The sequence below is a fragment of the Felis catus genome, chromosome A3 (genome assembly GCF_018350175.1).
Source record: "Felis catus isolate Fca126 chromosome A3, F.catus_Fca126_mat1.0, whole genome shotgun sequence".
In the NCBI taxonomy this organism is placed as follows: domain Eukaryota; kingdom Metazoa; phylum Chordata; class Mammalia; order Carnivora; family Felidae; genus Felis; species Felis catus.
In genome coordinates this window covers 87,058,199-87,084,520 of record NC_058370.1, presented here as the reverse complement: position 1 = coordinate 87,084,520, position 26,322 = coordinate 87,058,199, and the positions used below count along the sequence as shown (strand labels likewise).

The 26,322-nt window shown below is 43.8% G+C and overlaps 1 long non-coding RNA gene across 1 annotated transcript; it reads right to left on the bottom strand.

The window, feature by feature from the left end:
* Positions 1-4,683: 4,683 nt before the first annotated feature.
* LOC109498210 lies at positions 4,684-15,349 on the bottom strand. The gene is made up of 2 exons (XR_002154900.3): positions 13,782-15,349; positions 4,684-5,898 (listed from the first exon to the last, which is right to left on the bottom strand). It is a non-coding gene; the product is annotated as an uncharacterized LOC109498210 (long non-coding RNA).
* Between the last annotated feature and the right edge of the window lie 10,973 nt (positions 15,350-26,322).

Below are 26,322 nucleotides of genomic sequence, written 5' to 3'. Positions count from 1 at the left end.
AAATTTCTCCGATGAGCAATATTACTTCGGTAAGTTCCAAAAAGGAAAAGTCCTACCCTTAAAACAAAGGACATAAAGGTTACTCCACAGAAAGGTGGAAAAGAAAGAGAAAGACGCCTTGGCGCCGCGGGCAGGGGCCGGTCACGTGGCGGCCACCCCCTTTCCCCCTCCTCAGCGAGGTGACGTAAGTCACGTACCCCTCCCGCCCGCGCCGCTCCTTCCGGCCGGTTGGGCAGCTCTTTCTTCCACCAGGCGGCGCCGCAGGACGTTCTGTTGCCGACGCCTTCTGCGCAGCCTCACTGGAGCCCGGGACACGTCACCACTTTCGCGTCTTTTCTGGAGAGCGCGGGAAGGCGAGTGCAGGAGGGTGGTGACGACATTGGGGTTCCCCGCGTGGCTCGCGGGGGCGGGGCCGGGGACGTGGCGCGCCAGGAGAGGGGAGGGCGGGTGGCGCCGCGCGCAGGCTGACTGGGCCACGCCCACCTCGTGACCCACTGTGTGGCCGAACTGCTGGAAAGGTGCTGACGAGGCGGGTTGGATGGGGAGGGGCACTCGTCCCTGCGCGAGGCCCTTTCGAGGTCGTTATTTCGCCCAGGTCGCCCTCAGACGTGCCCCGGGCGCCTCCGGGTCCAACTTTAAGCCGAGCACCGACTTCCTGGCACCCTCCTGGGGGCGGGTCCGAGCCCGCGCAGCGGCCGGCGCGCCCTCAGGGCAGCGGAGTGGACTCGGGGCACGTGGGCCCGGGCCGCACACCAGCCGCAGACCGCGCGGCTCTTCGGGGAAGGAGTCGCCGCGCCCAGGCCCCTCCCCGCCGTGGCTCAGGCTTTCTTCCTCCCCGGCCTCCCAGTATTGGCCCGCCCCCACTCTTGCCGTTCCTGCCTGCGCCGGGAGAGAGGAGGAATGTGGGCTCTGGAAGGAGACTAGGCTTTGAATCCCGACCCGCCGCTTAGTCTTGGCCTTGGGCGAGTCATTCAGTTCTCGGAGTGTCGGTTTCTTCCTTTGTAAAATACGGATTGTACCATCCACTTAAGAGATGTATTAGTCTGTCCCTAACACAGGGTAGGTGGTCAGTCAAAATATGAAACTTAAAATCCACCTTTTGCCATTGGGTCCTTAGAACCAGTTTGCAGGGCCATTAATCCCTCGGTAGCCCTTAGAAGGCTTCGTGTAGTTCTGTGTACTGGTTTTTAAGAGAAGCGCTTCCCTTTTCTTAATGTGAACTCCACAGCCTGCCCAGTGGCTTTGAAAGAAAAGGGGCAAGGGGCTCATCCACGACCTGATGAGTTGAACATGGGGCCTAATGAAAGTTTAGGGACGGGTGGTTACTGGAGTTTTTGTCTGGGCCCCAGCCCTTGTGAAACTACTTAACAGGCACCACAGGATTTCCTGCTGGGAACCCTGTCTAGGGCACACACTGCCAGGTACCCTTCAGTTGTCTCTCTCCTGTTGCTGTGCCTTGTCAGAATCTTTCGTCTCGTATTACGTTGCTGTGGCCAAGTCATTTTTCCTGGGATGGCCTGATCCCTGGGGACAAGCTAGCTTCCAGTAGCTTATGTAGGAGGCTGGTCTGAGTAAACAGTGCAAGACTATCTTGAAGGAGGAAAACTAATGTATCCTGAAGTGCTATTTAGCATGTGTCACAAACTGTATTAGGTTTTTCTTTTTCTTTTTTAAAATTTACATCCAAATTAGTTAGCATATAGTGCAACAATGATTTCAGGAGTAGATTCCTTAGTGGCCCTTACCCATTTAGCCCACCCCTCCTCCCACAACCCATCCAGTAACCCTCAGTTTGTTCTCCGTATTTATGAGTCTCTTCTGTTTTGCCCCCTCCCTGTTTTTCTATTTTTGTTTCCCTTCCCTTATGTTCCTCTGTTTTCTCTCAAAGTCCTCATATGAGTGAAGTCATATGATTTTTGTCTTTCTCTAATTTCACTTAGCATAATACCCTCCAGTTCCATCCACATAGCTGCAAATGGCAAGATTTCCTTCTTTTTGATTGCCGAGTAATACTCCATTGTAAATACATATCACATCTTCTTTATCCATTCATCCATCGATGGACATTTGGGCTCTTTCCATACTTTGGCTATTGTTGATAGTGCTGCTATAAACATGGGGGTGCATCTGTCTCTTCGAAACAGCACACCTGTATCCCGTGGATAAATACCTAGTAGTGCAATTGCTGGGTCGTAGGGTAGTTCTATTTTTAGTTTTTTGAGGAACCTCCATACTGTTTTTCAGAATGGCTGCATCTGCTTGCATTCCCATGTATTAGGTTTTTCACACAAGTTACCATCTCATTTGATTTCCACAACCAGTCCTATGAGCTAGGTGGAATTATCATCCCTTTACATAGAAGAGGAAACTGTGGTTCACCAGCTTAAATGACATAACTCACAGCAAGGATATGGTAAAGTCATGTGTTTGGGAGTCCATACTAAAGTTTGGTTCTGTGGCAGTGGCAAGAAACAGTACCTGGGCAGCCTTTCTCTAGGATGTGTGATGCCCAGGACCATCCTAGAGGGTATGAGTGAAGGCATGTTACAGTGTGGGCTTCGCCTCCATACCCCCACTCTCTTGGCCACTCCTGCCATTTGTATCAAAGCAAAACCAGGTTAAATGACAAAGGGCAGCATTTGTGACTCCAAAAGACAGAGAAGGGGTAACTTCCCCCCATTTTGCCTCAGTCATGGATGTGTTAATGGAAGGACTCCTGTGTATCAGAGTTGAGCCTTTTTTTAGCACCTGGCAGGAGCCACCTCTCCTTGCACCTGCTGCTTCTACAAACCACTGCTCATTTGCCAGTCAGCAAGGCAAAAGGCAGAAATGTGGTGTCTGAGTAAGTTGGATCCAATGTACCTCGGGGACGGCTGTGTTCTCTATATTATGTTGTGAGAGTGGCGGCTCATACTCACTGCTGAGTTGTACGTGGAACTGCAAGAGACAAGAGAAAGGCAACAAAGGCAGAAGTCCCCTCTCCATTTTCATTCTTTTAATTCTTGAACTTGGCTAGCACAATAGTTAAAAAAATTCCCAAGATGAGGCAAGCTAATAAGAACTCAGGTATTTTGGAGTAATTCCTTAAAACCCAGAACTTTGTAAGTAAATACTCCATGGTTTTGAGCAAGGCAGGTAGTTTCCAATCAAGAGAACAGATGAGCCTACTTGATTCAGGGTCACTTTGAATAGGCATTTGTTTTTGTTTTCGTTTTTTTCTTTCTCTTTGCTGGCAAAGCAATCCTTGCTGTCCTGACTCATGGCATATTTATTAAAACCTACAAGGTATGGACCCTTAGGTGCTTATAGTCTAATTGGAGAAATGTCTTTTGTTTTGTCTAATACAGCCTGCACACCTAAGTGACAGGAAATGAGTTTCCCTTCAGACCAGTAAAATTACATGTGATGGGTGATTAACTATCCAGGAAAGTAAACCATGAAATTTCAAGTGTATTGCCTGAAAGTTTGAGGACACCCAGAACATTGATCAGATGACTGAGAGCAATCTCAGGAAGGAAGGGCTGGAAAATGGTCATAATTTTGGTTAAGTCTGATCAATTGTGTTATAAAGTGTTTTGGGGACCTGAACACGAGGGATTTGGCCATCCTTGGAAGCACCAGCACTGCCTAAAGAAGGGTAGGTCTTGACTAAGGGGACTTGAGCTCCATGATTTCCTTGGTCAGACTGCTCTTACAGCAGGGAAGAAGGGCCCTGCCCTAAAGGAGAAATGTGACTTCAGGTTACTTTTTTTTTTTTTAAGTTAATTTTTCCCCCATTTATTTTTGAGAGAGCGCAGAAGCAGGGGAGGGGCAGAGAGAGAGAGGGAGAGAGAGAGAGTATCCCCAGCAGTATTTGCACCGTCAGCACAGAGCCCAGTGTGGGGCTTGAACTCACAAACCGTGAGATGATAACCTGAGTCAAAACCAGGAGTTGGACGCTCAACCGACTGAGCCCCAGTTACTTTTATTCTAAGTTCCATATTTACCAAGCAGTCTTCAGACCATGAGGAAAAGATCAGCCAGTCAAGTCAATTCAACCATTCCAGAGCCTCAGAATGTCTGTTATTCTTCATTTGAACCCATACATTGATTGGCATTTGGTTTATATGTCCCTTGGCCTCTGTGTGAACTTAGTTAATAAGTTTTTGAGAGATGGGTCCCCTTGCAGTTGGCCAGCCTGAAAGTGTAAGGCCCAGATCTGGGTTCTTCTTTTAATTCAGCAATTAAGTACTGCCTAGGGGGACCTGTGGAAAAGGGGTAGGAGACGAGAGAGCAGGGGCGGGAAGCTAGCTTCGCCAAGGAAAGACTACCCTTGTCTTATTGTTGACTTCCCTGTTGCATCAGGAAAATTGCATCCAGGAAAATTATATTCTCAGCACAAGGCAGAAAGTGTTAAACTGTAGTTGAGCGATGCAGGCTTGGAGTGCTCTAGATCACCATGGTAAGATTATTGTGGGAGGTTAAAGGATGGTGCCACGAGAAGGTTGGTAGGACTTGCCAGGTGAATGTGGTTTCAGCAGATGGAGATGTCAGAGGTGGAGAAGTACACTCCCCTCCAGAGCTGATGTAACATATATAGTCATATGATCCCTTAGCTGTTAAGCCAAGGTAAAAACGTTGTGGCAGGAGAGGGAGTGGTAGGACCCAGAGAAAAGTAAGGATAAGCAACTATTCATTCAACAGTTTGTTTATTCAACATTTATTGAGTACCCTGTGCCAGGCATTGAGCTGGGTCCTATGGATACAGAAATGAACAAAACAAACAAAAGCCCTACCTTCAAAAAGTTTATAGGCCAATGAGGAGAGAGAGAAAAAGAGTATGAAAGAAAGGAAGGAAAGAAGAAAGGGAAGGAGGGAGGGAGGGAGGAAGGATGGTATAGTATGTCAGATGAGCTGTGGAGAAAATTAAAACAAGTGGTGGGGAGGTAGGAGGATATGATGAGGCGTTTTTCTCCAAAGTTTAAATGAATTATGTGCAAGTTAATATAAAGATACAAAGACACACAGTCTTTGATCATATTCTGTGAGTTGGGAGCCAACCAGGTTGTGGCCCAGGAGATAAGGTTTGTCTGTGAATATGACTCACTGCTTGGGAAGAAGTAAGTCAAGATCTCTGAGTGGAGCATTTTCTTCTGAAAGCCAGAAAATCCAGGTGAGATGATAGAGGGAAATGGAATTGCTCCCCAGACCCCTAAATAGAAACACTTTGGTTCTAAGAAAAGTGTTGGCCTAGTGAACTATAATAGAGCTAAGCAGGGAAGAGGAAAGAGCTGGAGAAGCACCTTCTCAGCTACTTCTGCCCAGAGGGTGGGGCGTGGGGAGGAAAGGAAGTCAGGCCTTGAGAGATGTGTCTGGGTGACTGTGGAATATGATGAGACCATATGTGTTTCCTCAGGAGGTTCCCTGTTCACAGGTGCAGGCATGAGTGACAGTGAAACCCACCCACCTTGTGCTCCACAGCACTATTTTCTGAACCTAGAATTTCAGAACTATAAAGTTCATCCTACTCCTTGGTGCCCAAGATGAAACTGGGACACAAAAATATTGGCATTCTGAAGACAGTAGTAGAAGGAAGTAGAAGTTGGTGGTTGAGGAAGGAAAGATCAAATGTGGGACAGTATGAGTTCTAGTGTTAGCAAATAGTACCCATTGGAACAAGGGTGAGAGATGTACGACAGGTTCTCAAAAGTCTGCACCAACCTGCAAGACTTCGGAGTCTGTGGTCACCTATATTCCCTTTGAAGCTGGGGAAATGGGGGTCGGGATAAGGCTGGTAGTAAATTTGGTCCAAGGCTCTTTAAGACAAGACCCTGTCTGCTCAGAATCTGTGCATGAGGCCTTCCCCAGGCCAGATTCCTTGAATCAGTTCATGTCTCCATATTCCCATGCTCCTCTTGCCTGGAAACAAAAACAAAAACAAACTACCTCTCAGTAATTGGAATGAGTGATCTTCATACCTGTTTTTGAGCTCTCCTTTTTTTTTTTTTTTTTTTTTTTTTGCTTTTTGTTTATTTTTGAGAGAGAGAATAAGCAGGGGAGGGGCAGAAAGAGAGGGAGACACAAAATCTGAAGCAGTCTCCAGGCTCTGAGCTGTCAGGACAGAGCCTGGTGCAGGGCTCGAATTCATGAGCTGTGAGATCATGACCTGAGCCGAAGTCAGTCACCCAACTGACTGAGCCACTCAGGCACCCCTGAGCTCTCCTTTTAAGCTGACAGATTTCTGAGAGCCTCAAGGACACAATCTTGCAGTTTCACATCTGCTGGTTATCTTATGTTTTTCAGTGACAAAACTGTGTTTTGAGCCAGGATGTCCTGACAGGAAACCTGGTAATATAATGCTCCTTCTTCCTGCTGATGTGTTCTGTGTGGATATGTGGAAGCCACATAGCTTCTTGATGCTTTTTACAGTGTGTGGTGCTAATTATCCTCAACCTGGTTGGGGTTTTCCTCTGAGAATAACCCAATACAGAATGAATCTCGTGGTATCACTCTTGGTGATGCTGTACATGTGTAATAAGGAGTGGGTATGCAGTCTCCATGGGGCCTTCTGCTCTGAGTTCCTAGTGAATTTAGCAATGCTGGATGGTAGTGTTCTGGCCCAGCACGCTCAGGGGATGTATGTGGTATGGTTCTAGACACCTGAATCCCTGCCAAGCTCAGCATCGCTGGGAATGTCTTGCTTTTAGACTCACATCTGATTTAAGCAGAACCTTTCATTGAACACATCTGGCATACATACATCTCAAATTTCCTGCACATTAGCGAAAGAATTCCAGCTAATGAAAGCTGGAAACTGAAAGCTATGACACTGTTATGACTAAATTAACACCCTGAAAAGGTTAGTGAGTCTTATATGGATTACATTACCTAGAGTTCAACCTCTGGCTGTGATCTTTGCAATAGAAAAGGTATTTCCCCAATACCCTAAAAAAAGAGAAAACTGTTCATATAAATCATATTTCTGACCACAGCTAACCACGAAAATGTCCATAACTCAGTGATATAGTTGATACCTTGCAAATGGCTTTAAAGAACAAAACTAGTGAGTCCCGATACATCTAGGAGCTGATGGTGTCCTAATAGGGTTATTAGAGATCGGTGGCAAGAACTGAGTCTCATGTTTGTTTCTATCCCCAGCACAGGGCCTCAGACAGCCATGGATACACATTAGGTGTCGATTAACAGTCACTGAATTACTAAATGGAAATTTACTGGGGCTCTCTGCACTGTTAGACTTCACACACAAATAGACCTGCCCTGTGGGATCCTTAGCAAGAGCAGATATTTTATGAGACCTGTCACTCGACTTGATTGGTTAGACAAAGTGAAACCAAGCGACTGTGTTTTAAAACCAAATATATTTACTCTGCTAAATTTTACAACTGGAATGTTCTACTCTGGGTGGAGAGTTGTACAAAATGACCTCTAATTTGAGGTTCGTAGGTTTAGGAAAATGCAGATTTTTTTTTTTTTTTTTTTTTTTTTAAGGCACTGAGATGAACCCAGCAGGGCGAGCTGGCAGGAAGTCAGACTGCGGTCCTTGCCTGCAAGGATGACACAGGCCAAAGGAGAGAAGGAAAACAACAAGGCAGCCAGCACTACTAAAGCATTTTGCAAAGTTCTGCAGAGCTTTCCAGGTTTTTCTGGAAAAAGGAAGAAAAGAGAGTAAAGGGCAAGAAGAGGACTGGTTAACAGCTGGCTTCAGAAATGCTGACTAGTGTATTTGCCTACTGGTTTTATTTTTCTAAGTCAGGGATAAGGAAAGAGTGTGGTTGGTCTGGCACTGCTTGCTAGCAAGGCAGTCTCTCCTGGTCTGTGTGCTGATGCTGTTGTCAGCACCACTAGAGGAGTCTCATTGAAAAGGGGATGCACACTGCCCTCCAAGGATGTCTGAGGTGTGTGGAAGAGTAGAAAAGAGTAGAAAAACAAAAGAGCTATGTTTGATTATATTTTGCTTTTAAAAGGTTTATATGTTTACTTTTGAATAGGTAATTTGACTCCATGACTCAAAACTAAAAATATATATATATAAAGGTATAGAGTGAAGAGTATCTGTCATGTTCCTATGCCTCATCTGCCCATTTCCCCCACCCCAAATAGATAACCCTGTATTTAGGTTTTTGTTTATCCTTCTAATGTTGTTTTCATGTATATACAAGCTGAAACAAAAATATACTCTTTATTGCATTTTAACTTTAATGGTACCATGTTATACACACCTTCTGCACTTTGTTGGTTTTTTTCTGCCCACTTAACACTGTATTTTCGAAACATGTCCTTATCAATATGGAGAGAGCATTGTCATTTTTATTTTTATGGTTATAGAGTTTTACGGTGTATGGATATGCTGTAATTTAATTGGTTCCCACTGAGGGACATTTAGGTTATTTCAAAATTACAAATTAGGGCATGGACCTTAAAGACAGATGTGCTTTCTGGGGCTCCTGGGTGGCTCAGTTGGTTAAGTGTCCACCTCTTGATATCGGCTCAGGTCATGATCTCATTGTTGGTGGGATCGAGCCCTACATGGGGCTCCATGCTTGCAGTGAGGAGTCTGCTTGGGATCCCTCTCTCTCTCTCTCTCTCTCTCTCTCTCTCTCTCTCTCTCTCTCTCTCAAATAAACATTTAAAAAATTAAAAAAAAAAAAAAAAAGACCAATGTGCTTTCAAATCCTAGTCCTGATGTTAATAGATGATTGACTTTGGGCTTCATTGCCTCATCTGTAAAATGGGAATTATTTTATATTTTTATTACCTGTCCCATAACATCGCTGTGAAAGATTGAATAATATACAATGAACTTAAGAGATAGTAGGTGCTCGGTGAAAACAATGTACCTTGCAACTAGGCATGCTAAAACATGTTCTTGAAAAAGAAGACATGTTGATTGCTCCTATTGAAACAGAGAGCAATCATATACATTTAAGTACATCTTTTTTAGAATCAGTGCATGTTTGTTTTAAAAAGACCAGGTAATTAAAAAGAAAAATATAAATTACCTATGTATGGTTTTACCACTCAAAACTGCTAACTTTTGATCTCTTTGCATTGCTCCGGTTTCCATAGTCACATTATCCCCTCTTCTGAGTGTCAGATCCTCTGCCTCTCTGTTATAAGTGTGCCTTTGATGGCATTTAGGCTCACTCAGATAATCCAGGATAGTTCCTTCATTTAAAAATCCTTAATTTAATCACTTCTGCAAGGACCTTTTTTCCAAATAAGGTAACATTTACACATCCCAGAGATGGAGACATGGATATCTTTTGGGGGGACCATTTTTCAGTTTACCACAGGGAAAAATTGACATCTTTACCATTGTGACTTACTTATGTATATTTTTTATACTTAATGTTTATTTATTTATTTTGAGAGAGTGTGTGCACAAGCAGGGGAGGGGTAGAGAGAGAGGGAGAGAGAGAATCCCAAGCAGGCTCCTCACTATCAGCACGGAGCCTCACGTGGGGTTTGTTCCCACCAACCATGAGATCATGACCTGAGCTGTAATCAAGAGCCAGACACTTAATCAACTAAGACACCCAGGCGCCCTTGCAATTGTGATTTATAATAAGAAGTATATATTTGGTCTTTATCCCATTTCTTTTTCCTTTCTTTATTTGGGGGGGGGGGTCTTTATCCCATTTCTAAAACCCTTTAACTTTCTTAAGTGATAAGAGTGGGAAAGTTGTCTTGGCTAAAGACACTGAGGTGGCTGCTGTTGGAGAGGACACTAAATGAGCCAGCCTGGTGCTTTCCTGCCCCACTCCAGCCCTCCTCTTTCAGCTCATGTAGTTACCAGCGTTTGGGTGCTGAGCCCTTCCCTCTGAGTCAGGAAAGAACCATTTCTCATCCTTTGTCTGACTAAAGTGCGGGACCTGTGTTGGTTTCTTTTAATGCTGGATTTCCAGTGAGTGGGGGAGGAAGGGGAAACCCATGTGTAGAATCTGGCTTTACGTGGAATGCGGCAGGTTGGCCCCTAAACTTTAACTGAAGGCATTCTTAGCACTGGCTTCATATGTAAGTATCCTTTTCCAAATGTTCAGAAGGCTGTAGGCTTACCCTCTAAGGCAGAGGCCTGGAAGTACCCCTGAAGAGAGGCGATTTGTGATGTAGTAAAAGAGTTTAAAGGAAGGGAGGGAAAAAGGGTGAGACCCCACCTCTAGCCTATAACTAACCACATCCTCTCTCCCATTCAAGCCCCTGAACAGTTCGAGGAACTTTCTAGAAGTACATGCAGGGAGACAGAATGGGGTCACTGTGGTAAGACTGGCTGGCCACCCACAAAGATCCCCCTGGTGTCAACTCACCTCAGAGCTTAGTCTGGCCCTCAGCCTTGCCTGGCTCAAGACCTGATTTATTAACACACAAAGAGTGGATCAGTTCTCCCGGGGGGCTGACTCATTAACCCAGCTCTCAGACACTGATGTACGTGCAGCGTTAGTATTTTGATCTCCTAACCAATGTGTTTTTTTCTCTCAGTTTCCTCTTACCCTCTAACCCCTCCCTCCCTTTGAGATGGCCTGTACTGTGAGGCATCTTTTGTCTCAAGGCACCACTGTACAGCACAATGCAGGAAACAGAAGACGAAGGACTTAGACGAGTCTGATTAGTCCCCACCCCCCACGCCCACTGGGTCAGGTTTTCCCAGAATGGGATATGGATGCTGTCTCAGGGCAGGGCAGTGGCACCCGGCACCTCAGAGGGTCTGCACTTGTCCTTCAAGTGTCCCCATACCTAACAGCACAACAATAAATAGCAAATAAAAAACACCATGAGAGACTGAGAGAGCAACTGCAGAACGTAAACAGCCTTTTCCCTTTTATGAAAAAAGAGGCCCCACACTTTGATTTCACACTGGGCCCCACAAATTACGTAGCTGACCCTGCTGGCAGATAAGGCATTCCCAAAGGAGTTAGCCAGAAGTCTAAGAATATTCTGGGGGTATTATGGCTTAAGTAAGAATGTAAGTTAGCCCTGCCCAAATTTGGAACAATGTTGGGACTATTTCAAGCCTTGAAAAATGTCAACACTAGTTTTGAAGGACTATTAGCAAAGCAAATGTGAAGTGACTGCGCATGTGATAAGGCAGAAAACTCAAACTTGCTAGGTATGCGTTGGCTGTCCAGCTTCATTTGGAATAGGAAAAAGGTGGGCAGAATAGGCTGTCTGGGTAGTACCCCACCCCCCACCCTTTGAAGCAAGAACTCAGCTTGTTTATCCTGATAATCTGCAATCAGATCTGACTATCAAAACTTCAGAAAATCTTGATTTGAAAAGAAATTTGATCTCTTCACACTTTCTTCAATATTAGGTGCTGCAAAATTATGGTCGTTGGCAATTTATTACTCAACAATGGTCTCATGTGTTTATTTTTATTCAGTTCCTAGGAGAATTGAACTTACATCAAATGGGTCTTTGTTAAAAAAAATCACTTTATTTTTAAAAAAAAATTTTTAACATTTATTAATTTTTGAGAGACAGAGAGAGACACAATGGGTGGGGGAGGAGCAGAGAGAGAGGGAGACCCAGAATCCGAAGCAGGCCCAACATGTCAGCACAGAGCCCAACATGGGGCTCGAACTCACTGACTGTGAGATCATAACCTGAGCTGGAGTCGGTCGCCCAACTGAGCCACCGGGGCGCCCCCCCAAAAAAATCACTTTAGATGTTTGTCTCCTTTTTTGAATTTCCCATTCATATTCCCCATTTTCTTATTTATTTGCAAGCACTTCCTACATATTAAAAACAATGTTTGTTATATGTGTTGCAAATAGGTTTTCCCAATTTGTCCATTGTCTTTTAACTTTGTCCCCCTGGAATGTCTCCAAGCCATAACATCTAATGGAAGTGAATGAGGTCATACTAACAGTAATACTGAAATCTCATTATTTCAAATTAATAATCACCTTATTTACCACTAATAATTATCAACACTTAGTGAGCATGTACTAAATGCTTCACATACCATTAGTTCTCACAATTAGCCTACAGCGGGGGGCTTTGTCAGTTCCACTTTGTAAGTGAAGAAACAGATAAGAGAGGGTAAGTAATTTGTCCAATCACACAGCCTAGTAAGGAATGGAATATGGATCTTGATCCCAAACCTGTCTGATACCTATGTCCCAGGTTCCAACCCTGCACTGTCCAATATAGTAGCCATAAATGGCTGTTGAGCACTTGAAATGTGGCCAACCTGATCTGAAAGACCAAGTATGAAGGGCATCTGGGTGGCTCAGTCAGTTAAGCATCCAACTTCCACTCAGGTCATGATCTCATGGTTTGTGAGTTTGAGCCCCACATTGGGCTCTGCTGACAGCACAAAGTCTGGAGCCTGCTTTGGATTCTGTGTCTTCCTCTCTCTCTGCCCCTCCCCTGCTCTCTCTCTCTCAAAAATAATAAATAAACATTAAAAAAAAAAAAAAAGACCAAGTATGAAAAAAAGAATGGGAGATATCTTATTAAAGTTGATTATATGTTGAAACAATAATATATTGGATACATTGTGCTAAGTTAAGAATTTTAGTGTTTCTTTTTATTTTTAATTAACTAATTTATTTTTTATTTTAGAGCAATTAGGCCAGTGGGGAAGAGGGGCAGAGGGAGAGACAGAAACCCAAGCAGGCTCCATGCTCAGTGGGGCTTGATCCCATGACCCTGAGATCATGATGTGAGCCAAAATCAAGAGTCCCACACTCAACCAACTGAGACACCAATGTGCCCCTCTTTTTATTTTTTTAATGTGGCTACCAGAATATTTTATTTTTTTATTACTATTTTTTTATTTTTGAGAGTGAGCGAGAGGGAGGGGCAGAGAGAGGCGGAAACAGAGGATCTCAAGTGGGCTCCATGCTGATAGCAGTGAGCCTGATATGGGGCTCTAACTCATGAACTGTGAGCTTAAGTTGGACACTCAACTGACTGAGCCATCCAGGTGCCTGCTACTAGAAAATTTTAAATATGAACCACAGGACAGTTCCACTTTCCTATACTGTTGTTCTTTAGGAGGGTGAAGGCAGTCTTCATGGTCCCTTGAGTCTTTCCCAGTTATCATAGTATTGGCCTTTCTATTTGTTAAACTAAAACCTCTAGTTTTGTTTTGTTTACATGAACTAAAATAATCCCAGGACCTCACTTTCTTTTTTAAGTTATTCATTTATTTAGAGAGAGCAGGGGAGGGGCAGAAAGCAGGGGAGAGAGAGTCCCAAGCAGGCTCCACACTGTCAGTGCAGAGCCCAGTGTGAGGCTGGAACTAACAGTGAGATCATGACCTGAGCAGAGATTGAGTCCAAATGCTTAACTGACCGATTGAACCACCCAGGCGTCCCAGGACCTCTTTCTTGAACGTTCTCAGTTCCCGCCACTCTTTTTCATACAACCAGGCTTTACTAACTTGTTACCCGCATCTGGATAGTCTCCAGTGCGTGGCTTTGTCCCTTTGCAAATACAAAGGTGAATGTCCCCAAATTAATAGAAAGTAGAATGGTGGTTGCCAGGGGTTGGGGGGATCATTGTTTAATGGGTACACAGTTTCAGCTGGATGTTGGGAACATTCTGGAGATCGATAGTGGCCATGGTTGCACAACCATGTGAATGTCCTTAGTGCTACTGAACTGTACACTTAAATTTGGTTGCAATGATAAATTTTGTTATGTACATTTTATGTACAATGTAAAAAAAAATGGTCACATATTACAACATGGACGGACCCTGTAAACATGCTAAGCAAAATAAACCTGATAACAAAGTATAAATACTGTAGGATTTAAATTCCATGAGATACCTACGAAGAGACGGAAAGTAGATCTGAGATTACCGGTAGCTGAGTCGGGGAGGCGAGGAGCAAATGGCGGCTCAGACGAGAGACGAGGGAGTGGGGGCCGTGGGAGTGCGCCGGCGGCGGCCGGGAGAGGGGGTGCAGACAGAAGGCCCGCCGGTGGTGCGTGCCAGCCCCTGCGCTCCCCGCCCGGGCGCACGCGTCTTTGTGTGGATGGAGGGCATCAGTAGCCCAGCAGGCGGCGAGGCGTGCGGAGCGGCCCGGGCCGGGGAGCGCCGGCCGTGAGGCGGGACGAGACCTGGGCGGCCGGCAGGGGCTGCGGCCGGGCGGTGGGGGAAGGGCAGCGAGGCGAGCAACTCGTTGGGCCGTCCCCGCCCCACCCCCCAAGCCGCCGCTGCCCGGTGCGCTAGGCGCCTGCCCCGCTTTCTCCCCACCCTCCGTTAACAAAGAGCTCGGGGGAAGCTCGCACCGAGGTACGCGCGCCGAGCGGACATCCTCGGACTGGAAGTATAGCCACCGGCGGCGAAGCCGGAGGTGCCCCTGGTCCGGTGCCGCTTGGCCTGCGCCCGGATCAGCCCTGCCTCACGGTCTTTACCTGCGACCCTGGCGCCCTACGTAGCTTTTTTGTTTTTTATTTTGCACTTGCTCGTTTTACTCTGCAAGTGTTAAGGATTTTCCCCCTCTCTCCTTCTGCTTCCGCCATCCCAATTTTGGCCAGCGTATTTACCCCCATGCTCACGTAAAACTACGGGCGCGCGCGCGCGCGCGCACACACACACACACACACACACACACACACACTCACAGTGTTTCCTTTTGTTTTCTAAGATGGCATCGCATAGCATACTACACTGGCATCTTGCTTTTCTAGCACACCTTGGAAACCCGAAGTCCTGTCCGGGTTTACTCTACTAATGGCTGACTATTGATGCACGGCGTGAAGGCGCCTCAGCTCATCTAATAATTATGTTGTTCATGTCCTTTTCTTTGTTTACTGTGTTTACCACCATAAACGTGGCTGCCTGGAATATTCAGCCCCCGACGCCGAAACAATTCCCATTTACACCAGTAAGGTCTGAGAACTCGTTCTTTTCAGGCCCACGAGCATTCTGCAGAGCATTTTGCAGGTCCGACGAGTGTAAATATCACTACATCAACGCCTGCTTTCGGCCGAGATGGAATCCTGGCAGCGCCCTCTCCATTTTCCTCGCCGCCTCCTCACCATTTTCCACCCGCCACCACAGAAGGCCCTTTCTCCTCCGTTGTTGGGAGAGCTTCCTCTGGGCCCTGGGCCTCTCTCCTCCCACTCCGGGCCTTGTTCCACCTAACCCCTCCCCCTCACATTTTCAGTTTCATCTTCTGAAGGTGCTTTAAGGAGAACTTGCCACTCCCTTCTGTTACTGCCCTATTTCTTTCCTAACATTTACTACACAACTTGAAAGACTTTTTCGAATTAGTTTGCTATTCAATATTATGTGCCCATGGTTCATAATCTAAAAGTGTAATATAAAAAAGAGAGACAGCTGGCCCTTGCCTACGAACCACCTATTTTACCCCTACCCTCCAGGCCAGGAGTGACATCACTTGTGTATTTTCCCAAAATATATATATTTCGCATATATATATATATATATATATATATATATATATATATATATGAGATAGATATTTCACAAACAGCAGAAGCATGGGTGCAGATGCTCTGCAATGGCGCACAACTTCTTGGAAGTCTACCTGCTCTCTCTGGCTCCTCACCAACTTCTTACCACTCCTGCCCTTCTGCCCTTCTCACACCACTGAAGCTGCTTTCTCTCAGGAGCTGAAAACCTATGTCTAGTCCCTTCTTCTGTGTTGCCTCCCGTATTTGATCAGGTACCAGCGCTAATGGTGCAACCTTTGCAATATTTACTTCTCCAGTCCCACCTCTTTGTTCCTCTGACTCCACCTTCTTTGGGCTTCATTTGTCACCTTGCCAAGCCACTGCAGTAGCCTTCTGATTTGATGTTGATCTCTCATCTTCCCACTGGTTATTAATCCCATACTCCACAGCAAATATTAGTCCAAGGAAATGGACCCTTAGTTTCAGGAGGTTTATAAAGTTTATTGTATGCAAGGAACACTGGTCCTGGTGACCAGAGGCCAGGGTAAAATCAGGACCCTGCCCTTTCTTGCTTGGTACCTCCTTCAGCAGATTGCTCTAAGTCTCTGTTTCCTTACAGATGATCTCCAAGGCCTTGTGGCTCTAGCCTCTGTGAGGCTACAATTCCATTCTTCCCGCATCTCTTACTCCCTGTGCTGGCCTTTTCTCAACCAGTCACACTTTCCTTTCCCTTTCACTGTGCCTCTGGAAAGCCCTCCTTATTCTGAATATACAGATCCTACTTATCCTTGAAGACCTGACTTTTAGTCATTGTTTTTCTTGAAAAACTTTCAGCAGTGGTCCCCAATGAGAAGAAACGCTTTGTCCTTACAAGCTGTAGCAATTTATTTTTATTCCACTGATGGCACTGACCACTCTAACTTGTAGAGTTGTTCCGTACCTCTCCTTCTGCCACCATCCACCTCTCTCCCATGACTTCTAGCATGTGACTTTGTACATGGTGGAGGATACGGTTTTGGGAGTCCCAGACCTGTGCCCAAGTCCCAGCTCTGACACCAGATAACTTCTCATGCGTTACCTTGGGTGGGCCCTGGTGGCTCAGTCCATTGAGCATCCGACTCTTGTTTTCAGCTTAGGTCATGATCCCAGGGTCGTGGAATCGAGCCCTGAGTCGAGCTCCGTGCTGAAGGTGGAGCCTGCTTGGAATTCTTTCTCTCTCTCTCTCTGCCTCTCTCCACTGCTCATGTGTCCGTGCTCTCTCTCAAATAAAAAAAAAAAGTTTAAGTAATTGTGTCATGTTGAACATGTCATATACCTTCTTTAAGCCTCAATTTACCCAAATGTAAAATGGGGATAATAACCTATTTTATAGTTGTGTTTAGATTAGATTATGTATGAGAATGTGTTTTGTGAACTGTAAAGCTATCTACAAGTGTAGATAATAATAATAAAGATAAATATTATTCAGATGCTGGCAACAGTGATTGCCTTTCTAAAGCAGAATAAAAAAAGAAGGTGGGGAAAACTGTGAAAAATGAGATTTTCCTCTTAGTTGAAGTCTCAAAATATGGGGACTGCATTCTAATTATTCCTTTTAGATCATTTACCAGGTGGCATTACATATAGTAGTACAAGCTAAAAATAATCTAAATTTTGAACAATGGGGAATGATTAAATTATGGTTAATGAGAATAATGTGTGGTCATCAAAATTATATTTTTGAGCAAAATATAATTAGTCATGACATAAAAGATTAAAAATGTGTTAGTGTTCATTTATTTTTGAGAGAAAGAGAGAGCAAGTGGGGGAGGGGCAGAGAGAGGGAGACACAACACAGAATCTGAAGCAGGCTCCAGGCTCTGAGCTGTCCGCACAGAGCCATACTCAGGGTTTGAATTCACAAACCATAAGATCAAGACCTGAGCTGAAGTTGGACACTTAAACGAATGAGCCATCCAGATGCCCCATAAAAAGTGTTTTGTTTTGTTTTGTTAATTTTTAAAGTAATCTCTATATCCAATGTGGGGCTTGAACTCACAACCTCAAGATCAAGAGTCACATGCTCTACTGAATGAGCCAGCCAAGCACTCCTACAACTTAAAAGATTTTTTTATAAAAGCCAGATACTAAATAGTGTGTGGGCAGACGATGTGTAAGAGGAGAAGAGGCTTTCTCCACCACTCTTCATAGCTTTTTATTAGGCCTCCAAACAGGGCACCTGGTGCCAGAGAACTTGGGACACATTCCAAGGCCTGACTCTTACACAAATAGCTCACTCCTTGCCTCCCAAGAATAAGGGATTCAGGACAAGGAACCAGGAAGCTAGTGCCTCAGGGGAGGCCACAGCATGTCCCAGTTCCAGGGACAGACTTTGGCCTGCTTGTGTCCCCATGACCTGATATTCCAGGGTTTTCTGCACCATTTTTCCCAACCGGACTGGGGACTTCAGACAAATAGAACCTCTAAGGGCCTGCTTTGACAGTTTCCAGAGTAGGTTCACAGGAAAGTCCTCCTCCAGCCAAAAAGAAGACTCCAAGCACAAACACTGAAGAACTAGGCTCCAAAAAGTGGGGCCATGAGCCATAGAAGTGGGCAGAAATGAGCCATCACAGACAGTTGGGGAAGCTCAAGGGACTCCAGAGAGAAGGTAACATTTATTCTGACCATGGAAAGAAGGTAAGAAGTTGGCAAGTGGGGAAGCACCTGGATGGCTTAGTTAAACTTCTGACTCTTGGTTTCAGCTCAGATCATGAGTTTGAGCCCTACATAGGGCTCTGTGTGACAGCGCAGAGCCTGCTTGGTAGTCTGTCTCCCTCTCTTGCTGCCCCTCACCTGCTCGCTCGCTCTCTTTCAAAAATAAACACTAAAAAAAATATTTTTTAAAAAAGATTTGCAAATGGGGAAATGATCATTAACATACAGCTGTATGGTCACCAAAAACCATAAAATACCTAGGAATAAGTCTTACCAAAGAGGTGAAAAATCTACATGCTGAAAACTGTAGAAAGCTTATGAAAAAAGTTGAAGAAGACATAAAAAAATAGAAAAAGATTCCATGGTCCTGGATAGGAAGAACAAAGATCGTTAAAATGTCAATACTACCCAAAGCAATACACATATTCAATGCAACCCCTATCAAAATAACACCAGCATTCTTCACAGAGCTAGAACAAGCAATCCTAAAATGTGTATGGAGCCAGAAAAGACCCTGAGTAGCCAAAGCAATCTTGAAAAAGAAAACCAAAGCAGGAGGCATCACAATCCCAGACTTCAAGATGTATTACACAGCTATAATCATGAAGACAGTATGGTACTGGCACAAAACAGACACTCAGATCAATGGAACAGAATAGAGAACCCAGACATGGACCCACAAACATATAGCCAACTAATCTTTGACAAAACAGGAAAGAATATCCAATGGAATAAAGACAGTCTTTTCAGCAAATGGTGTTGAGAAAATTGGATAGCGACATGCAGAAAAATGAACCTGGACCACTTTCTTACACCATACACAAAAATAAACTCAAAATGGATGAAAGACCTAACATGTAAGACAAGAAGCCATCAAAATCCTCAAGGAGAAAACAGGCAAAAACTTCTTTGACCTTGGCTGCAGCAACTTCTTACTCAACATGTCTCCGGAGGTGAGGGAAACAAAAGCAAAAATGAACTACTGGGACCTCATCAAAATAACAAAGTTTCTGCACAGAGAAGGAAACAATCAGCAAAACTAAAAGGCAACCAACGAAATGGGAGAAGATATTTGCAAACGACATATCAGATAAAGAGTTAGTATCCAAAATCTAGAAAGAACTTCTCAAATTCAACACCCAAAAAACAAGTAATCCAGTGAACGAATGGGGAAAGGACATGAGTAGACACTTCTCCAAAGAAGACATCCATATGGCCAACTGATACATGAAAAAATGCTCAACATCACTTATCATCAGGGAAATACAAATCAAATCCACAATGAAATACCACCTCACACCTGTCAGAATGGCTAACATTAACAACTCTGGCAACAACGGATGTTGGCGAGGATGTGGAGAAAGAGGATCTCTTTTGTACTGCTGGTGGGAATGCAAACTGAAGCAGCCATTCTGGAAAACAGTATGTGGAATACTACTTGGCAATGAGAGAGAATGAAATATGGCCTTTTGTAGCAATGTGGATGGAACTGGAGAGTGTTATGCTAAGTGAAATAAGTCATACGGAGAAAGATACCATATGTTTTCACTCTTATGTGGATCCTGACAAACTTAACAGAAGACCATGGGGGAGGGGAAGGAAAAAAAAAAGTTAGAGAGGGAGAGAACCAAACCATGAGACTCTTAAAAACTGAGAATAAACTGAGGTTTGATGGGGGGTGGGAGGGAGGGGTGGGTGGGTGATGGGCATTGAGGAAGGCACCTGTTGGGATGAGCGCTGGGTGTTGTATGGAAACTAATTTGACAATAAATTTTACATTAAAAAAAAGAAAACAGTATGGAACTTCCTGAAAAAATTAAAAATAGAACTACCCTATGACCCAGCAATTGCACTACTAGGTATTTATCCAAGGGATACAGGTATGCTGTTTTGAAGGGGCACATGCACCCCAATGTTTATAGCAGCACTATAAACAATAGCCAAAGTATGGAAAGAGCCCAAATGTCCATCAATGGATGAATGGATAAAGAAGTGATGTATATATATATATATATATATATACACACACACACACACATACACACATATATAGGTGTATACATGTGTGTATATATATGTATATATATTTATATGACACAATGGAATATTACTCAGCAATCAAAAAGAATGAAATCTTGCCATTTGCAACTATGTGGATGGAACTAGAGGGTATTATGCTAAGTGAAATTACTCAGAGACAGACAAATATCATATAATTTCACTCATATGAGGACTTTAAGATACCAAACAGATGAACATAAGGGAAGGGAAACAAAAATAATATAAAAACAGGGAGGGAGACAAAACATAAGAGACTCTTAAATGTGGAGAACAAACAGAGGGTTACTGGAGGGGTTGTGGGAGGGGGGATGGGCTAAATGGGTAAGGAGCATTAAGAAATCTACTCCTGGAGGGGCACCTGGGTGGCTCATTTGGTTAAGCATCCGACATCAGCTCAGGTCATGATCTCACAGCTTGTGGGTTTGACCCCGCATTGGGTTCTGTGCTGACAGCTGGGAGCCTGGACTCTGCTTAGATTCTCTGTCTCCTTCTCTCTCTGCCCCTCCCCCGCCCCCCCCCCACACTCACACTCTCTCTCTCTCTCCCTCTCTCTACTGTCTCTCAAAGATAAATGAAAAAGAAAAAGAAATCTACTCCTGAAATCATTGTTGCACTATATACTAACTTGGATGTAAATTAAAAAAATAAATAAAATGGTAATATATATATATATATATATATATATATATATATATATACACACACACACATATGTGTGTGTGGAAATATGTATATTTTCATATACATATATATATATGGAAAAAAATAAAGCTCAATGGCTATTATCTTATTCAGTTCATATCCCAGGATGGGGGAGGGAAGATGTTTTGTTTAAAATATCTTTTCCTTCTTTATTTCAATTTTTATTGTAGAAAGTGTGGAAAATAAAGATAAGAAAAAGAATACAAGTTTCCCAAAACCCTACCAACCTAGAGCTGTGGTTCTCAACCCTGGTTGCACATTAGAATCTCCTGGGGAGGGGAAAGTGGGTGATGGGCATTGAGGAGGGCACCTGTTGGGATGAGCACTGGGTGTTGTATGGAAACCAATTTGACAATAAATTTTATATTTAAAAAAAAAAAAAAGAATCTCCTGGGGAGTGGGGCCTGGGTGGCTCAGTTGGTTGGTTCAGCTTCTGGACTTTGGCTCAGGTCAAGATCTTGCAGTCCATGAGTTTCAGCTTCGTGTCAGGCTCTGTGCTAACAGCTCAGAACCTGGAGCCTGCTTCAGATTCTGTCTCTCCCTCTCTCTATCTGTCCCTCCCCTGCTCGTGCTCTGTCTCTGACTCTCTCAAAAATAAATAAAACATTAAAAAAAATCTCCTGGGGAGCTTTTTTCGTTTTAATTTTTTTATTTTTAAGTAACCTCTCCACCCAACATGAGGCTCAAACCCACAACCCCAAGATCAAGAGTTGCATGCTCCACTGACTGAGCCAGCCAAGTGCCTCTCTCCTGGGGAGCTTTAAGTAATACTATGAACTATCTGCCGAGAATCTGATGCATTTGGAATGAGGTGGGATCCCAGTGTATACACACACACACACACACACACACACACACACACACAGAGCTTACCCCATCCATTGGCAAATCCTACCAGTTTACCTTCAAATATATCTAGTATCTAAACGCTTCTTACCACCTTCTCTGCTGTCATTCTGGTCCCAGCCACTGCCTTCTGCTTGGATTATTGCTGTAGCTTCCTAGCTAGTTCCAGTTTCTATCTTCAGTCCCTACACCTGACTCCCAAGTCTGTTCTCTACATTGCACTTTCCAGAGTGATCCTTTAAAAGCATAAATTAGGTCATGTCTTTTCTCTACTCAAAATCTCTCCATGGCTCCCCATCTCAATCAGAGAAAAAGGCAAATCAATGCCCTACATGACTGATCTAGCTACTTCATTGACCTTGTTTTCTCCCACTCTCCTTTCTGCTCACCACACTCCAACCATGCTGCCTCTTTGTTATTCTTCAAACATAGCAAGCATGTTGCTGCCTCAGGGCCTTTGCTCTTGGTCCCTCTGCCTAGACTTCTTTGGTAGTTCTCACTTTTCCTTCAGGTCTCTGAGAAATGGCAACCCATCAGAGGGGTCTTTCCTGACCACCCTAAATAAACCTGCAAAGTTCCCTCACGTCCCACATTTGCTGTACCCTCTTATCTGCTTTACTTTTCTCCCAGACACCTTTCACTGCCACACCTATGATATCTATGATATCTCTTTTGTCAATCCCACCCCCACCCCCAGATTTAAAAACTCACAAAATCTCTCTTGAAAACATCTTTTCTGTCTCAAACCTCTCTCTCGATATTCAACAGGCCCATTGTCTGCTTTTCCCCACCCCCAAGCCTATGCTCCCCAAACTCCTCTCTCCTACTGTCTTCACCTGCCAGGTCAGGAAAAGGAACTCCCAAGGAGCCACCAGGCCATCCCACAAATGGCTCAAATGGCCTAGGACAGACTTTGCTGGGGAACTCTGCTATTCATGCATTTATGTATTTATTTATTCATTATACTTTTTACACAAAGGAGACCATAACATTCCTATTGTTGGACAGTTAAGATGTTTTCCAAGTTTTTACTACCGTAGGCAACCTTGAACACACCCATGATTGTTTCCTTGAGATAAATTATTTGAAGAGGAATTATTGAGCCAAAGGGTACATGATTTTTAAGACTTCTCATGTGTATTCCCAATTTTCCCTCCAGTTTATCTAATTATAGTCCCATCAGCTGTATGTGATGACTTTTATATTCTTACATCCCTGGCAAAACTGAGTATTTAAAAAACACTGGGAGATGAAAAAATTATATATTGTCTTAACTGACATCATTAGTGAAGTTGGACATCTTTTTATTTATTTCCCTTTTAATTTATTTTTTAATTTCCTTTTTTGTGTTTATTATTTATTTTAGAGAGGAAGAGAGAGAGTGCATGAGCAGAGAAGGGCAGAGAGGGAGAGAGAGTCTTAAGCAGGCTTCACGCTCAGCCCGGAGCCCTATGCGGGGCTGGATCCCATGATCCTGGGATCCTAACCTGAGCTGAAACCAAGAGTCAGAGGCTCAACCGACTGAGCCACCCAGACACCCTTATTTCTCTTTTTAAAAAATGTTTTGTCTTGGGTGGCTGAGTGGCTCAGTCACTTAAGTATCTGACTCTTGATTTCGTCTCAGGTTATGACCCCACAGTTTGTGGATTCCAGCCCTACATCAGGCTGTGTGCTAACAGCACAAAGCCTGCTAGAGATTCTCACTCTCCTTCTCTCTGCCCCTCCCTCACTTGTGCACTCGCACTCTCTCTCTCAAAAATAAATAAACTTAAAAAAAAATGGTTTGCCTCTGCCCTTTTCTATTGGGATATTAGGCTTTTTCTCCTCCTGGTTTAGAATCCTTATTTTTATATTAAGAATATTTATGGGGTACCTGGCTGACTTAGTAGAGCACACAACTCTTGATCTCAAGGCTGTGAGTTTGAGCCCCACGTTGGGTGTACAGATTACTTAAAAAAATTTTTTTGCTCTTAAAAAAAATTACTATTTGGGGTTGCCTGGCTGGCTCAGTTGGTGCAGTATGCAACTCTTGGTCTTGGGGTTATGAGATGTGGGGTGTAGAGATTATTTAAAATATTTTAAACAAATTTACTATTTGAAATGTGTGTGCAAGTATTTTTTTCAGTTTGTTGTTCACCTTTTAATTCTATTTTACACTTTTTAACATAGAACATTCAGAAATATTTATGGGTTTCTAAATCTTTTTCTCTGCAGCTTTTGGTTTTGGTTTCATGCTTCTAGGTGGCAAGTTTTAAATAGCCCTGTGATATTCCCTGACAGCTGAGATCTTGTATTAACTGCAGAGGATTATAAACCTAGACATTCCAGCTCTCAGTCTACCTATCAATGGCTTTCAAACATTTCCCCCCTGTGATTTGTAGTAAAAATACACAGTTTATATTGCAAAATATGACATGCAAAAATATGTATTAAATTTTTTTAAATATTTTAATGTTTATTTTTGAGAGAGAGAGAGAGAGCGAGCGAGCAGCAGCAGGGGAGGGGCATAGAGAGGGAGACACAGAATCTGAAACAGGCTCCAGGCTCTAAGCTGTCAGCACAGAGCCTGACATGGGGCTGGAACTCACGGACTGCAAGATCATTACCTGAGCCAAAGTCAAACACTTAACCGACCTTGCCACCCAGGCACCCCTAAAGAAAATTATTTTAAAATGTTTCATGAAGGGGCGCTTGGGTGGCTCAGTAGGTTAAGTGTCCAACTTTGGCTCAGGTCATAATTTAGTGGTCTGTGAGTTCGAGCTCCACTTCAGGCTCTGCTGACAGCTCAGAGCCTGGAGCCTGCTTCAGATTTTGTCTCTTTCTCTCTCTGCCTCTCCCCTGTTCACGTTTGCTCTCTCATTCTCTCTCTCTCTCTCTCTCTTTCTCTCTCTCTCAAAAATAAACAAACATTAAAAAATTAAAATGTTTCACAAAATATTACTTACCCTACCTACATGTGATATAGCCTGATATTTCCTGTTTGATTACTTCTATTTTATTTTATTTCATTTAAAAAAGTGTTGGTCTTGACTTAGTTGATTTAACAACACATTAATGGAGTCTTGCCCCAGAGTTTGCAAAACACAGATCGAAACCATGAAGAGGCTGATTTTCTCTCTCCCCAAATCTTGCCCACTTCAATGCCACTTGCGTTCATCTCCTGCTCCAGGAGGGTGGTGGAGAGGCCAATCATCAGTCCATAGAGGAACAGTGAAGACCCGTGTATAAGCACTGAGGCTGAACTGAGCTTTGATTGACATCTAACAGGCAAAAGCAAAAACTCTGGGTTTGGATTTCAATCTTGAGGTTTATAATAAGGTTCTTTCTAGTGCCATGGTCCTGAAATCCTCACCCTTAACTAAAGTCCATTTAATGTAGTCCTAGAAAACTCCTCTTGTCCTCTGTGTAATCCGGGATTTGGCAACAAATGGTCAACCGGATCTGCTCCAACTCAGCTGTTCTTAAAATTAGAGCCCAAGAGAAGGGTGACACGATTTTCTTAGGCAGAGACTAATCCGGTGCATTCTTTGCATGTGCATTTAGACCGGCATGGAGAAGCCGGCCCTTCCATGTAAAGGTGGAGAATAATTCAGTAATATACTCTGACAGAAGGGTGATAATATAAAGGAAATAAAGAAGTGATGAATCCATTAGAAAGTCCACATAAGAGGGGGCGCCTGGGTGGCTCAGTCAGTTGAGCGTCAGACTTCGGCTTAGGTCATGATCTCATGGTTCACGAGTTCGAGCCCCGTGTCAGGCTTCGTGCTGGCAGCTCAGAGCCTGGAGCCTGCTTCAGACCCATGTCTCCCTCTCTCTCTGCACCTCCCTGTCTCTCTCTCTTTCAGAAATAAACATAAAGAAAAAGAAAAAGAAAAAGAAAAAGAAAAAGAAAAAGAAAAAGAAAAAGAAAAAGAAAAAGAATGTCCTCATAAGATACATCAGTTGGGATTTGGGTCAGAAGACCTGAAATTAAGTCCCCACTCTGTCTGGGATTTCCCAATATTCTGTTCTAGTCTAAGTCAAAACTCCCCTGTGCCTCATTTTTCGTATCCCTAAGTGGTTATAATAATAGCAGCTTTCTCAGTAAGGTGCTGTGTGCTATGGGAGTTGCTGTTGTTGTTTGTTCACACATAGGCCTTCCTGACTTTGAAATGCTGGCTGAACTGCTGGCCATTTAATTTGGTTAGTGATTTGTGCCTATAGCTGAGGTTGAGTTAGAACTAATGGTTCTAATAGCCTTAAATGAGTTTTAGAATTTAGGCCAGGCACTGTGGCTATTGCTTATTAGGATTAGCTGTGCATGGGCAAGTTTCTATGCAATGAGCCTAAACTCAGTCAATGGAGTCAAATGCATGGCATAAATTTTAATTTTCTTTTTTAGAGCGGCCTCAGGGGTTCCTGGAGAGAGACACAGCCTGCCTCCCAGGCAAGCTCTGAGCTTTCTGGATTGTATGCTTTCATCTCTCCCTGCTTTGAGCCGCCCTCTGTCCTACCAAACACCCAAGAGTGCCTTTGGAAGACAAGCTCCAGAGTGGCCATCTTGGTGCAGTGAAGATGAGTTTTAATACTTTTAGGGGGCTGTTGAGGTTGTAACTGCAGATATGCTGCCAAAGTTTGCAAACCTGGATTAACAGTGAAACTATGAATG